The following is a 15,555-nucleotide window of genomic DNA, read 5'->3' on the forward strand; positions in this document are numbered from 1 at the left end:
GACTGGAGCAACTTTCTGTGAGTCCCAAAGGCTTTGTATATTCCAATGTTACAGCACTCAACAGCCCTGCAGAACCCTCGTCACTGGATTGCAGGCTCCCCAAAGACTGGAACCCTGCTTTACTCATCTTTCTGTTCCTGGCACCAAGCACGGTGCCTCGAACTTGGGAGATACTCAAGATGCATGTTGAATAAACTGTTCCTTAGAGGGTACAGACGTCAAAAAAAGTTACATTAATTTGTAATCAAATTATTATATATAACATATTTATAATCACCGGAAGGTTTTACCTAGTGCCTGAAACTCTGAGTTCTCAAAAGCACACGCACCGCATGCAGAGCTGTGTCTGCGCATCCGTGTGACACATGTGAACGTCACACACATCGTGAGTGTTGGTTCCCCTGGACTCCCCCCACCCCTGCCTTGCCAGCACCTGGGTATTTACTGGGCTTTTCTCTAACCTAGACCAGCTTAGAGAAACGCTTCCTCCTTCCTGCCTGAGCTCAAAGCCCTCCTTGAAGCCGTCACACTGAACTAGCCCAGAACACGGCCGAGAGCTGGCCGTGGCGTCTGACGTCACGTTCTCAGCAGACTCCTCCACGGTGGGCTGAGTACACACCCCTCCCGTAGCAGGGCTCACACAGCGTTCCGTCTTTCTGTGCAGTTTAGTAAGCCAAGAAAGTACAGAGCTTCTGTTGTCACTGCCACCTTCAGCTGACTATTTATAGACGCGTGTTCTGTGCTCTCATAGAAACGTAGCACATCCATGTATATTCACACCAAGTTTTTGTCGGGTTAGCAGCTGAGCTGGTTCGACTCTGCAGCTTAGAACTCCCGGTGCTGCGTCGGGAGCCGCTGTTCACTTGCTCCTCCGTGCTGTGCCCGGGAGGAATCCCTGCCAGCCCCGCTCAGTGCCAAGCAGGAGACTCGTGCCGGCTTCATTAATTTTGTTGGATTTGAGGTACATCTTTGATGCAGCATCTACTTGCAAACCAAGTTTGCCACTTCTCCAGTGTCTAATCCTGTGACTAGAATTGCAAGAAGCCAGGTGAGTCAACAAGCCTGTAAAGTGCTGAGATTAGACTGTGCGTGAAATTTACCCCAGACTGACAGCACTGACTCTGAGAAGGGGGCTGATGGGGGCAGGCCAGCCTGTGAGCCATGAAGAGTGCACGGTGGGGTTTTCTGGCATGGGCGGCACCTGCGACAGCACAGATGGAAAGTGGTGGCCTCGGAGAGAGGACGTAATGGCCTGTGGGCTCCGGCCTGAAAAGCGTCCGTATTCAAGGACCTGGTAAATTACATAAAGGAAAACCAAAGAGGGGTCAGGCATTTCCTGAGCACTGGCGAACTGTGTGCCAGGAAGATTTCCAGGTACTGTACTTGCTGGTCCATGTACTTTACACCATGCTGGTGACAAGTCACGTGATGCCTCTGAAGCTGATCCCTCCTCTGTGGCCATCCCGTCCCCTCCCCCCGCAAGGCTATTCCACCCACTCCCACCCCTCACTTTCCACAATCTACCCCCTTCACTGGGATCAGGGCTGTCTGGTGTGAACTCACTCCGCCTCCAAAGTTCTCATTATCAGTTTGTTGTTTTTCTTTACTGATTTCAGAAAAACTTTCCAAGACTCCATCTTTGATCCCAATTTTCCTCTCTCATATCTTCCAGTATTACCTCTGATTTGGCCCATTTCCTTCAGCCCGTAAATGTTCCTAAATCTCGGGCTATCTCCTGACTGCTCCCTCCTCCAGTGGTGGCCTTCCCTGTCCACTTTGAGAAGTGTTGACCGCTGACCGTGATGTTCAAGTCCCTCATGACCACATTCAGGTCCCTTTCAATGTGGTTGAAAGGATCTTCCACTCCGCTCCATTCGCACCAGAGATTCTAGATCTATCCGGTTACTCGTTGTTCTCCGCCCTCTTCCCCAATCCACCTGCATGTTCCCATATCTGTCTCTTTGGATATAAACATACACCCTGCCTGCTTCCTTCTCTGTCCCCTGAAATCCTACTTACACCTCCAAGGGAACCTGACATCGCACCCGCTCCGAGAATACTTACTCAATATCCGCCAGTAAAACGAAATTCTTCTCTTCCAGGGTATTAATCTCTTTCTGTGCGGTAGCAAACAACCCCCAAATCTCTGGCTTACAGTAAAGGCGTCTTACTCTTGTCACATTGCAGACTGTGCGTTCTCCCATTCTGGGACCTGGGCAGACTGGTGAAATCTCACAGTGACTGCACCTTCTGCTTGGAGGTGATACACAACTGGTTCTTGCACATGCCGTTGACCAAAGCACATTACGTGGCCAAGTCCAAAGTCTGCGGCGGTGGGGATATCTGGTCCTCTTCCAGGGACAGATGTAAGTAACTGCAGATGTTGTCTCTTGGTGCTGGGCTGGTACCTTTAAGATGACGTGAGGAGCCATATGCCTTGTATCTCTCTCACTTGGGGTAAGAACTAAGCTTTTTTCACATTTCTTATTTATTTTCTTTTAAACCAATTTTTTTTAAAACAGCTTTATTATTGAATAAGCTTTTTTTTTTCTTTCTTTCTTAGCCATGCAGCATGTGGGATCTTAGTTACCTGACCAGGGATCAAACCCATGCCCTCTGCACTGGCAGCTCAGGTTCTTAACCACTGGACCACCAGGGAAGTCCCCACATTTTTTAAAATTCAGGTATAATTGACAGGTAGAACATTCGGGTATAATTCAGGTAGAACATTGTGTTAGTTTCAGGTGTACAGCCTAATGATTCGCTATTCATATACAGCGTGAAATGGTGGCCGCAGTTAAGTGTAGCTAACATCCATCATCTCACAGTTACAGAATTTGTTTCTTGTGATGAGAACCTTTAAGGTGTACTCTCTCAGCAACTTTCAAATATGCAGCACAGTTTATTAACTGTAGACACCATGCTGTGCATTACATCCCAGGACTTAGTTACTTTATAACTGGAAGTTTGTACCTTTTGACCCCCTCCACCCATTTCACCTACCCCCGCCTCTGGAGACCACCAGTCTCATTAAGAACTAGGTTTTCGGGCTTCTCTGGTGGTGCAGTGGTTAAGAATCCACCTGCCAATGCAGGGGACATAGGTTCGATCCCTGGTCCGGGAAGATCCCACATGCCGCAGAGTGACTAAGTCCATGTGCCACAACTACTGAGCCCACATGCCACAACTACTGAAGCCCACGCTCTTACAGCCCGTGTTCCACAACAAGAGAAGCCACCGCAGGTATGATGAACTGGGAGATTGGGATTGACAAATACACACTAATACCTATAAAATGGATAACTAATCAGAACCTGCTGTATAAAAGATTAAAATTAAATTAAAAAAAAAAAGAGAAGCCACTGCAATGAGAAGCCTGTGCACCACAACGAAGTGTAGCCCCTGCTCACCGCAACTAAAGCCCACATGCAGCAACAAAGACCCAACACAGCCAAAAATAAAATTAAAATAAATAAAAAATAAATAAATTTATTTTTTAAAAAAGAAGTAGGTTTTCATCATCTGGTATCCTCCATGTGTGTCTTATATTTTGAGAAACTGGAGTATTTAGAGATTTTAAAATACTGTAAGTTGCTTAATGTAGGACATATTAGTTAATCTTTCAATGAAGCCCTTTCATGTTGGACAAGCAGTGCGTTTAATAAACGTTTATTATGTGTCAAGGAAAACTTCCTATTTCCCCAAGGAGAGCCCAAAGCAGCCACGTAGAGTCCAGCTCAGTAGCCTGACTGAGTCCTTAGTGGGGTTTTAACAGCCGCAGTCCAGGTTTTCAAGCAGAATGGGATTTCATACAGGATACTGGGCACCTCCAAAATCACAGCCGAGTGCAGGAGTAGCTGGAGAGCTGCTACCAGACTTAACTCCATAGGTGAGATTCAGAGACCAGAGGCTGATCCTGCTGTCACCTCCACTCCCAGCACAGACGCCTCCCATCCTCACTGGACTGAGGGCTACACACTGGGATGCTGAGTCCAGCCGTAAACCCCCGCGCCTCCCTGACCCAGCGCGGCAGCTGTCTCAGCAGCACAGAGAGGACCTCTGCTCCTCTTCACCTTCCACGATGGGTCTCACGCTGCAGTGTGTTCACATCCAGAACCCTAGCTGCAAGGGAGTCGGGAAAATTCTGGTTCTGGCTTTCCGGCTTTCTGGGGTTTAGAAAGGTGAACGCCAGGATGAGAGCACATGCTGAGGGCCTTCTACCAGGGGCAGCCCACTCACAAGGCTACCTGAGCCCTCTAGCCCAGCAGTTGTGGAACCTTCCATCTGCCACCTGCACTCTACTATGGGGGATAGTGGCTCAAGATTTCATCATAGACATGGAGATGAACTCACAACATTGCTGTATGAAATCCATGGTTGTACTGAGACATAACATGGGTGGTAATCGATGTCGTTTATTAAATTGCAGTACTGCTAGGGCTGTGTAGGAACTCAGACTAATTTTTTTTTTTTTTTTTTTTGCGGTACGCGGGCCTCTCATTGTTGTGGCCTCTCCCATTGCGGAGCACAGGCTCCGGACGTACAGGCTTAGCGGCCATGGCTCACGGGCCCAGCTGCTCTGCGGCATGTGGGATCTTCCCGGACCGGGGCACGAACCTGCGTCCCCTGCATCGTCAGGTGGACTCTCAACCACTGCGCCACCAGGGAAGCCCTCGGACTAATTTTTTTTTTTTTAAGAAGATGTTGAGGGTAGGAGTTTATTAATTTTTTTTTTTTTTTTTTTTTTTTTTTGCTGTGTTGGGTCTTCATTTCTGTGCGAGGGCTTTCTCTAGTTGTGGCAAGTGGGGGCCACTCTTCATCGCGGTGCGCAGGCCTCTCACTGTTGTGGCCTCTCCCGTTGCAGAGCACAGGCTCCAGATGCGCAGGCTCAGTAGTTGTGGCTCACGGGCCTAGTTGCTCCGCAGCATGTGGGATCCTCCCAGACCAGGGCTCGAACCCGTGTCCCCTGCATTAGCAGGCAGATTCTCAACCACTGTGCCACCAGGAAAGCCCCCTCGGACTAATTTTTGAGGCTAAAATAGGACTCTGAAAATAGCCTTGCTTTACTGTCATGCATCAGGGCTGAAGTGATGGTGGCAGACAAGTAGGTAAAGGGGGGCAGGAAGGCGAGAGATTGGGCGTCAACTGAGAAACATGAGAAGCTCCATCTGCTCCCAGAAGGGGTGAGGCTGAGTCTCGTTCGGCTGTGAGGGCACAGAATTCTATGCGGGAAGGTACTGGATTTCTCACACTTCTCTGAGGGATGCTACCCGGCTGAGAACTGGAGTTTGCAAGCTGACCAACGTCAGCAGGAAGCAGAATGGCAGGCCTTTCCTTTGGAACGTGCGTCCATAATTGCAGTTCACTTTAAAGATATTTTCATGCTGAAATACTAAGCCAATGTTGAAGGAACTTCTGCATCTCAAACGACTCATCCTGAGCACACAACCACCTTCACTGTTTCGTGTTCTCCTTGGGTCTTCAGTCCTGGGCTCCTGCCGTGATCAGGCATGGTGCTGGGTTCTAGGACATAGGGGTGAGTGGGAAAGACACAGAACTTAGAACAGATTCTAGTGGCAGAGTGAGACCGTGAACAAGCAGTGAACAAATAAGAATCGGTGTGTCCAGGTGCTCTCAAGAAACAAAAGGGGGCAGAGGACCCCTTTATACTGGAAGGACTGGGATGGCCTCTCTGAGGGCGATTACAGCCCCAAGGTGTATATATGATTAACTATTGGGAATCCAAGTTTTCCACATTGAATTAGAAAATGCTCTGCATATTGCTTAGATTTATTTTTTTCCTTAAAATAGTATTAATAAAATATCCTCATTGCTTATGACTTTGGGCCTAAATCCAATTTTAGGTAACAGGCCAGGAACTATATCAATATATTTATACAATACTCTATTACAATTTGTCATACATTGAATTAACTCTTATTTTATCTACTTAAAATAGGCATAGTTCAATGTAGGATTCATGTTATAAAAATAAAAACGTATGCAAAATAAGGTAACACTGTATACCACAAGATTTTCCTGGAAGAACATGATAGCTTTAGTGCAATGCCTATCACTCATGCCTATCAGACCATGATAGAATACACTGTAGTGTACAGTTCAACCATTAGAACATAGCAATTAGCACTCTTACCTTCCCCCATCTTTGACCCCTGTTGTGCTCCAGGTTTCTATGGCTGCATGCCAAAATTTACTGTCTTAATGGATAAACAAAATATGGTACATCCATACAAGGGCATACGCTTGCTGGGTTTCCTCCCTTCCTAGGGTTTAGCAGGGTTGGGTCTGCAGGAAGGCACTCAAGGTCACCACCCACCCCAGTGTGAGTGTACCCAAGGGTAACACTCCTGACAGCTCCCAGTGTTTGGAATTGTCTTAACTCCAAGATCCATTCATTGGTTCAACAAATATTTATTGAGAAATGACTATGAACCAGGCCCCCTGAAAGATATTGCAGGTAGGATAACTAATAAGACAGAGGAGTGGTGGACACGAACGAGAAGGTTAATACTATAGAAGGTGGTGCTGGGTTCATGTCCCATAACAGAGATTGAAGCCAGGATGAAGGAGCCTTCCTAGAGGTGCTATCAGCCTGTGAACTGATTCCTAAAGGGTGAGTTGGGATGAGCCAGGTGGAGAGGGAGGTGTAGACAAGGAGGCTGGAAGGTTACACTGGGACCCGATAATGAAGGTGCTGAATTATCCTGCTAAGGGATTTGTTCTGTAACACAAGTAATGTGAATCCCTGTGCCCAGCACAAATAATAAGTTCCTGGTAAATCTTATCCTTTATTATTTATTCTATGGGCCATAGGAAGTCAGTGAAGGATTTTAAACGGTGTGTGTATGTCCGGGTAGGGGCTACTGACATAATGAGATTTGCATTTTGCAAGGTCCCTTTGGCTACAAGGAAGAAAACAGAGTGTAGAGGATCGATACTAGAAGTAGTGAGGCAGTGCAGGAGCCTGAGGGGGTGAACTGGCCAAATGTGTTGGTAGCTGGGGTGGGAGAGTGGCCATAGTGAAGGGAGAAAAGTGGTCCAGTGTTACAGATGGGATGGGATGGGGTGAAGAAAAGGACATGTCAGGGATGACACTGGGTTTCCTAGTTGAGCAAAGTGTCTGTGTGGGTGCCCTTCCCCAACATAGGAAACATCGGGGAAGGGGAGGGAGAGAAAGGATGCTTTCCGTGTGTGAAATGTCCAGCTTTAGTGCCTGTGGGACGTGTGGGCTCCTGGGCTGAAACTAATGAGAAAATCTGTGCTGGAAATACACCTTTGGGAAGTTGGCAGCCTTTCGAGAGTAATTAAATCCACAGGAGGCGATGCAATGGCCCTGAGAGGAGGGAAGAGGGGCAGGCCTAAGGAGGAACCCTGAGGAGGAAGAGATCAGGGCTTCAGGGAAGCAGGAGAGGGTGTCTTACAGGAGCCAAGGGAGGGGGTATTTCATGGAGAGGGAACTTCACGTTTCGCTGGAAATTCAAATGCGATTAAGAATTAAGAATCAAAATTCTCTTTACATCATTCCCCTAGTCATTGAGCCTACCACTTGCCTTCATGGGAATCTCTTGCCCTTTCTACTCTCTGTTCTTACCATTTTCTACTTGCTCTTGACCTCATTTGCCTCCTGAGGTGGCTTAAATCCCATAACCAGCCGTTTTAATAATGGCCCAACCACTGTTGGCCGACAGTTCTAAACCAGTGCGTGTTCACCTACACTGACCCTGTGTGCTGATCAAGATCCTTTTCTCTCCTTTTTCTCACTTCTGATCAACCTTGATGACATTCAGCACAGCGCCTGTTTCAGATACTTTCTCCTTTCCTCAAAACATGAATCCCCACTCAACTCTCAGACCCAGTAAATAGCATCACCTCCTGTTGACCAGGAAGATGGAGGCCCACCACATGAGCTTTCTTGGAAACATCCCCCTTTACACTTTAAAACTTCTTTTATCTTCTCCAATTCCTTCCCTCTTTCTATAGATTCAAAAGAAAAGAAGTCCTCCTCTCCAAATCTAACTTACGTGGACCTTGGCCCCTGTCCACCAGTCACCCCTGGCCTGTCTCTAAAGATGGATTTTCGCTCTACACGGGCCACTGCCTTCCAGCCTAGAAGCAAATGCAAGTCTTTTGTGGCAGGGACGGTTCCTGGAATCCCCACCTCCTGGTGTTCAGGACCTTGTGTGCAGGTGTGACCTGTGACTTGCTTTGTAACAACTAGAATGCGGCAAAGGCGACAGGATGTACGTGATTGTGTGGATGTGATTAAGGGACATTGTGCCTGTCTTGGGAGCACTCTCTCTCTTTCGGGCCTTGAGCCGCCACATTGGGAAGTCTCGGGTCGCAAGCTCACAGTGGCCTCCAGCCAGTGGCCTTCAAAACTGTGCTCCTGGGGCTTCCCTGGTGGCGCTGTGGTTGAGAGTCCGCCTGCCGATGCAGGGGACACAGGTTCGTGCCCCGGTCTGGGAAGATCCCACATGCTGCGGAGCGGCTGGGCCCGTGAGCCATGGCCGCTGAGCCTGCGCGTCCGGAGCCTGTGCTCCGCAGCGGGAGAGGCCACAGCAGTGAGAGGCCCGCGTACCGCAAAAAAAAAAAAAAAACTGTGCTCCTTGGTCCAACAGTCCACAAGGAATCAAAAGCTGCTCGAAGCCACAAAATCCTGGAAATAGATCCTCTCCCCCACCCCCCCCCTCTGGAGCATCAGATGAGACCGCAGCCCCAACTGATACTTTGATCACAGCTCTGTGAGGCCGTGACGCAGAGCACCCAGCTCGGCCGAGCCTGGACTCTCGATCCGCAGAAACTGTGAGGTAACAAATGTCACTGTTGTAAGCTGTACATATGTGGTAATGCTGGTGACCAGCACTCCATGAGATGAGTAACCTGTACCCTACAAAGGCCCTTCCCTAAAACCTCTGGGCTCTGAAACAACTGCCCTTCACTGCAATAGCTCTTGAAAGGTAAGTAACCCACATTCCCAGCACCCACCCTCTGGGTGGTTTAAAACGGCCTCAAATCTTGGTCATTCCTCCCCAGGGGAGGTGGAGTGTATTTCCCCACCCCCTTGAATCTGGGTCTGACGTGTGTCTTGCTTTTACTAACACAATATTGTTGAAATGATGTTGTGTAACTTCAGAGATTTAAGAGATGTACAGCTTTGACTTTATGTACCTGGGACCCATCTTCCCGGAATCCTGCTGCCCCATGAGAAGCCCAGGTCTTGTGGAGAAACTACCTATGGGGAGGAAAACCAGGGTCCTGGGTCACCAGCCCCAGCTGAGCGCCCGCCAGCAGCCAGCACTAAGTGCCAGGGTGAGAGGGGCCATGTGGGAAAGTTCCTGCCCCATCGAGCCTCTCAGGGCCTCAGCCCCAGCCGACACACGCTTGCAGCTGGAGCACCACCAGCGAGCGGGGCCTCATCAACCTACAGAAACGCAACGATGATGCTAATCTTTAAAACGCTGTAAGGTTGTTTGTTAATTAGCAGCAGATAACTGAAACACTCCCAATGCTAATCTTCACTTCTCTGGTGAAGCAGTTCCTTTAAGGATCAACAGTGACCTCAGCTGAAAATTCGGGGGCCTCCTCTTCGTCTTTTTCTTTCTGGACGGCTCCAAGGCATGTGGCGCTCCTGAAACTCCTGCTCTTGGTGCTTCCGTCTCCTTTCATTTCCATGGCCTCCCCTAGGGCTCAGCCTCTTCCCCTCATCCCCTGAATGTGGAGGTTCCCAAGGTGATGTGCTTGGACATTCTCTATAAACTCTCTTCTCGGTGGTTTCCTCCAATCTCATTGCTTTAAATGTCACCTGTGGGGCTTCCCTGGTGGCACAGTGGTTAAGAGTCCGCCTGCCAATGCAGGGGACACAGGTTCGAGCCCTGGTCCGGGAAGATCCCACATGCCACGGAGCAACTAAGCCCATGTGCCCCAACTACTGAACCTGCGCTCTAGGGCCCACAAGCCACAACTACTGAAGCCCGCACACCTAGAGCCTGTGCTCTGGAACAAGAGAAGCCACCGCAATGAGAAGCCTGCGCACCACAACGAAGAGTAGCCCCCGCTCGCCGCAACTAGAGAAAGCCGGTGCGCAGCAACGAAGACCCAACGCAGCCAAAAATAAATAAAAATAAATTTAAAAAATAAAAATAAAAATAAATGTCACCTCCATACAGATAATGTCCAAATCCTGGAAGAGGCATAATGATTAGAGTCTCCAAGTCTGGAAATGGGCCAGACAGGGCTTTAATCCTGCATCTGCCGGCGACATTGACGCCAACCATGAAAGTGGTTTAACCCCTCTACACCTCCATTTTCTCCTGTCTTCAATCTGGATAATAATAGCATCTTGCTCATGGGGACATCACTCTAGCCTGCCCCAGCATGAGTACTCGGTAAAGCAGAGCTTTCCCATGCTTTACAGTTTTTCATTCCACTGCTTACGTAAGAAAAAATACTTGTACGCAAGCCAGGGTAAGTGGAGGTGACTGAGGTCAGAAAGAATTGGCCGCAGGGCTCTGGCCTCTCCAGCCTCTGCCCAGCCCCACCCTAGGGGCTGACGACTATTCAGGCCCTCCCCCCACTGCTGGCACGCCAGTGGGAAGCGGGGCAGTAAATGGTAACAATTTTTATCCTCATCTCTGGTCCTGACCTCTCTCCAGGGCTCCAGCGCCACCGTCACGATGCTGCCGGGTTCCACCCACGTCCTCTACCCCAAAGACCAGAGGGTGATTCTCGAAGCGAGGTCCCAGGTCAGCAGCCTCAGCCTTACCGGAGAACCTGTTAGACCTGCAAATTCTCAAGCCCTGTCTCAAACCTACCGAATCAGCACCTCTGGGGATGGGCCAGCGCTCGATTGGTATGTTAATGACCCCCCACCAGGTGATTCTGAGAACCAGCGACCAATAGTGATTTTAGCTGAGTAGCTATGCCTGCTCCGCCGCCCCGCCCCTATGTGGGTTCATTAGTCCCACTACCTCCCGGCTACCTGGGCTCAAAACCTCAGATCCATCCTTGATGCCTGCACCCACCAGCCGGCCCTGTCTAACCAGTCATCAGCCCTGACGTTCCCTCGTCACTCAAATCCTTCTCCTCTCTGTCGCCACCGCCATGCCGCCAGAGGAGGAGCTGGCCAGCCTCTACTAAACCAAGTCACTCGAAATCCAATTTGACTGCAACCAATTTCACCAACAGCCAGTTAGGTTAAAGCAAGTTTAATTTAAAAATTAAATTAATTAAAATTGGATTCACATTTAAACAAATAGTAATTAAACTGTAACTAAAATTTAATTCTGTAATTAAAGTGAATTTAAATTTATAATTTTAAAATATTAATGAAATAAAACTTTAATTTCATTTGAAAATTAATTTCATAGTCAAATCTGCCCATTATTTTCCTTGTGACCTGTACCACTTCTAAATTCACTCTGTCCTCACTCCCCCAGATGGTTGATAAATATCTAATTCTATTCTTCTAGTTGCTCTACCCTTTAATTTTCTTACATTCAACTTCCGAATTGTCTGGAGTTTGCTGTGATTCTTGGTGTAAAGTGAAGTTCACATCACCTGCGGGAGGGAAAAGGACTCCTCATTACGATGCTAAGTTCTGGGGTCTCGTTCCCCCACAGGCCTCGCGTAAAGATGGAAGGCGATAACCAGGCATCTGGGTGGTTGTCCCACTTTCTACGTGGGATGGACTTTCTCTAGAGCTTCTCAGTAGTAGCTTGAAATGGGCTTATTTGCTAGAAACTCAGGCATACGTGTTCTTGGACAGGTTCCCCTGGAAATCCTTAAACGCTCAAGACTGCGTGCTGGGAAATACACCTTCTGGGTCCTTCCAGGGAGGGAGGAGATGGACAAATGTCACTCTAGACCAGAGATGGTAGGCCCGCCCTCTGCCTGGACAGATGCCCGGGGAGCAGGGGCTGGGGAGACAGACGAGGGTCGGAAATCAGGGGCTGCCTCTCCCACTGCTGGTCCTGAGGGGAAGCATCAGAGAGACAAGGAAGCCGGAGCCAGGAGGGACGTACGGGGCGGGTCCAGGCCACACGGGCTGCGGCAGCCGCGGCAGGAGGCAGGGCCACCTACTTAGAGCTCCGCTCCTGTGCAAGGAGGTAGGGTGCCCTCGTGCACCGGGAGAGCAAGGGCACCGAGGACAGAGCACTGGGCTGAGCCGGGGGCTGCCGTGGTGCCGGCGAAGAGGACCTGCTGAAGGGGCTTCTCAGGCTTGATGGAGATGCAGCTAAGACCCAGAGCCGCCTCCGCTGTGCTCCAGGACGCTGGGGGCCGGGTCGGCAGGGGTACCCCCAGCAGCTGATGCACCAAGAGGAACCGGAAGTCCTCCCACCCCCAGCTTCATGGCAGCCGGCGGCCCTGGGGCCGGGCAAGACCAGAGGGCTAAGGAGGACAGCAAGAGGGGCCGGACGAGACACGCCTCCCTCTGTGGACCCACGCCACACCCCAGATGCCACGCCCGGAGGACTAGGGGCAGGAGGGGGCAGCTGAGAGACTGACACTTCCCAAAGAGAAGGAGTCGCCTGGAAAAGACCCCTGAAATCTGTAGACACAGAAGACCCCCAACCGCCCAGCAGCACCCAGAGGGTCTGGGTGGACGAGGGGCAGGAAAAGAACTGCACATCTTTGCACATCTGAGCAGTGGACGCGTGTAAATCAGCAGCCCCGCTACCTGATCAAAGTAGAAGAGACATCTAGAAGCTTGTAGAAATGCAGAAAGGTCTGGAAATTTCCTACCATAAATGAACTGTTCGTTTTCCCCCATAAAATAGTGCCAACTGGCCTAAATTAATTTTAACTTATTAAATAATGAATAAATAAAAATGCAAAGTATGAGTAATGTATGAAAAATACTGGTTCAACAAAACCCATCTATCCATAGGCCCATTTATAATAAAGGACACACGCTCGCCCTGCTGGCCCTCCCACCATCCCCCCAGCCCCGCCCACTTGATCCCCCCAGAGGGACCACTCTCCTGGGTTCTGCCCCATCATTCCCTCGTTTTTCTTAACAGTTTTACCACGTGTTTGTTTCTCTAAACAATAGACATAGTTCAGCTTTGTAGGGCTTTCTTAACTTACTATAGGTAGCCTTTGTTGTATGTATTCTTCGGGGACTTTTTTTTAATTGAAGTATAGCTGATTTACAATGTTGTGTTCGTTTCTGGTGTACAACAAAGTGATTCAGTTATACATACATAACTTTTATATATATATATATATATATATATAAAACATATATATATTCTTTTTCAGATTCTTTTCCATTATAGGTTGATATTGAATATAGTTCCACATGCTATACAGTGGGTCCTTGTTTATCTGTTTTATATAGAGTAATGTGTATATGTTAATCCCAAACTCCTAGTTTATTCCCCCCCGCACCCCGCTATCCCCTTTGGTAACCATAAGTTTGTTTTCTGTGCCTGTGAGTCTGTTTCTCTTTTGTAAATAAGTTCATTTGTATCATTGTTTTAGATTCCGCCTATAAGTGATATCATATGATCTATTTGTCTTTCTGTGTTTGAGTCACTTCACTCAGTATGACAGACTCTAGGTCCATCCACCTCATTACAAATAACTCAATTTCGTTTCTTTTTATGGCTGAGTAATATTCCATTGTATATAGGTACCACATCTTCTTTATCCATTCATCTGTTGATGGACACTTAGGTTGCTTCCATGTCCTGGCTATTGTAAATAGAGCTACAATGAACATTGTAGTACATGACTCTTTTTAAATTATGGTTTTCTCAGGGTATATGCCCAGGAGTGGGATTGCTGGGTCGTATGGTAGTTCTATTTTAAGTTTTTTAAGGAACCTCCCTACTGTTCTCCATAGTGGCTGTATCAATTTACATTCCCACCAACAGTGTAGTTCCTTTAGGGACTTTTTTTCAGTCAGTATTTTGTTTCTTAGGTGCTTCAATGTGGTTATAAGTATAGAGGAGAAAAGAGTTTTCCTCCACTGTCTCAGGGGCCCTGTCTGGGTCTGAAAATTACACCAACAAAGAGAGATTAGTAGGAGAAAAACATGCAGATTTATTTAATATAAGTTTCACATGGGACTTCCATGGTGGGGCAGTGTTTAAGAATCCACCTGCCAATGCAGGGGACACGGGTTCGAGCCCTGGTCTGGGAAGATCCCACATGCCACACAGCAACTAAGCCCAAACGCCACAACTACTGAACCTGTGCTCTAGAGCCCGCAAGCCACACTACTGAGCCCACGAGCCACAACTACTGAGCCCATGAACCATAACTACTGAGCCCATGTGCCACACCTACTGAGCCCACAAGCCAAGACTACTGAGCCCGTGAGGCACAACTACTGAGCCCATGAGCCACGACTACGGAGCCCACAAGCCACAACTACTGAGCCCACGAGCCACAACTACTGAGCCCGTGAGCCACAACTACTGAGCCCATGCACCACGACTACTGAGCCCATGTGCCACGACTACTGAAGCTCGCATGCCTAGAGCCCGTGCTCCGCAACAAGAGAAGCCACCACAGTGAGAAGCCTGCACACCGCAACAAAGACCCAACACAGCCAAAAATAAATAAATAAACAAAAAAATTTCACGTGACATGGGCGCCTCCATAAGGACACGAGGACCCAAAGAAACAGACCTGAGCACGTGATGCTGGGTGTGGTGCAGAGCGGGCAGTCGTGGAGGACGGCGGGGCTCGGGGAGGATGAGTGATGTAGTAACTGGGGGGGGCGGGTCAGCAAGGCCTGCTTGTCGGGACTCTTCTTGGTTCCCTCCATGTGTGGAGATGCAGACATTCTTTTCCTCTGGGTGTGCAGAGGGCACCTCTCACCTGAGGGCTTTGTGACCTGCTTCAGGGGAGAGAGGTGGGGGAAGCTCAGAGGGACCTTCATGCTTCTGCTATTTTCTCAAACTCTAGTAGCTTAAAATATTCAATAGGCCGAGACACCGTGTTTGTGGTATCATGTCCCAAACCCCATCCCAGGTAACTGATTCATCCCTTGGCCTTTCAGGGCGTGCCTGTGCCCCCAACTCACCCGCCCACATCTGAGCTGTTGCCAACCGTGCTCCCCCGAGTATCCCTGTGTGGATCCCGGGGCCCACATCCCGGGGCTCCTCTAAGGTGTGCGCCTGGGAATGGGCATGGAAACTGGGTGATCACACAGGGGCCCATTGCCCACGAGGAGCTGCACTGCCTCAGAGCTCTGCTGTCTCCATCTGGCATTCTTCGTTTCTGGGAAGGGGCTCTGCATTTTCTTTTGCACCGGCTCCACTAAAATAGAGCTGGTCCTAGAGCTTGAGTGGGCGCTCTGGTCCCAGCATAAGCTTCCATGGACTGTCGTGCTATTGCCAGGAGGACAGCGAGAGGGTCCAGACACATGGATGTCCAGACCCACCCGAGGGTGAAAGTTCATGCTGCTCCACAGCCCTGCCCACACTTTTTGTCCAGCTTCTTACATTTTGTCACTCTGGTAGGTATGAAATGCCGTTCATGCATTATTTTTTAATTACCCTTTTTATTTTGTGATCATTGTAG

At 49.0% G+C, this 15,555-nt stretch overlaps 1 protein-coding gene across 1 annotated transcript in view; it reads left to right on the plus strand.

Moving 5' to 3' along the window:
* Positions 1-3,054, plus strand: part of MFAP3L (microfibril associated protein 3 like) — a 71,301-nt gene extending 68,247 nt beyond the window's left edge. The window contains exon 6 of the mRNA XM_060301357.1: positions 2,188-3,054. The gene's annotated coding sequence lies outside the window, so the exon portion shown is untranslated. The remainder of the gene's footprint in view (positions 1-2,187) is intronic.
* The last annotated feature ends 12,501 nt before the right edge of the window (positions 3,055-15,555 follow it).

Source organism: Globicephala melas, chromosome 6, assembly GCF_963455315.2.
Source record: "Globicephala melas chromosome 6, mGloMel1.2, whole genome shotgun sequence".
In the NCBI taxonomy this organism is placed as follows: domain Eukaryota; kingdom Metazoa; phylum Chordata; class Mammalia; order Artiodactyla; family Delphinidae; genus Globicephala; species Globicephala melas.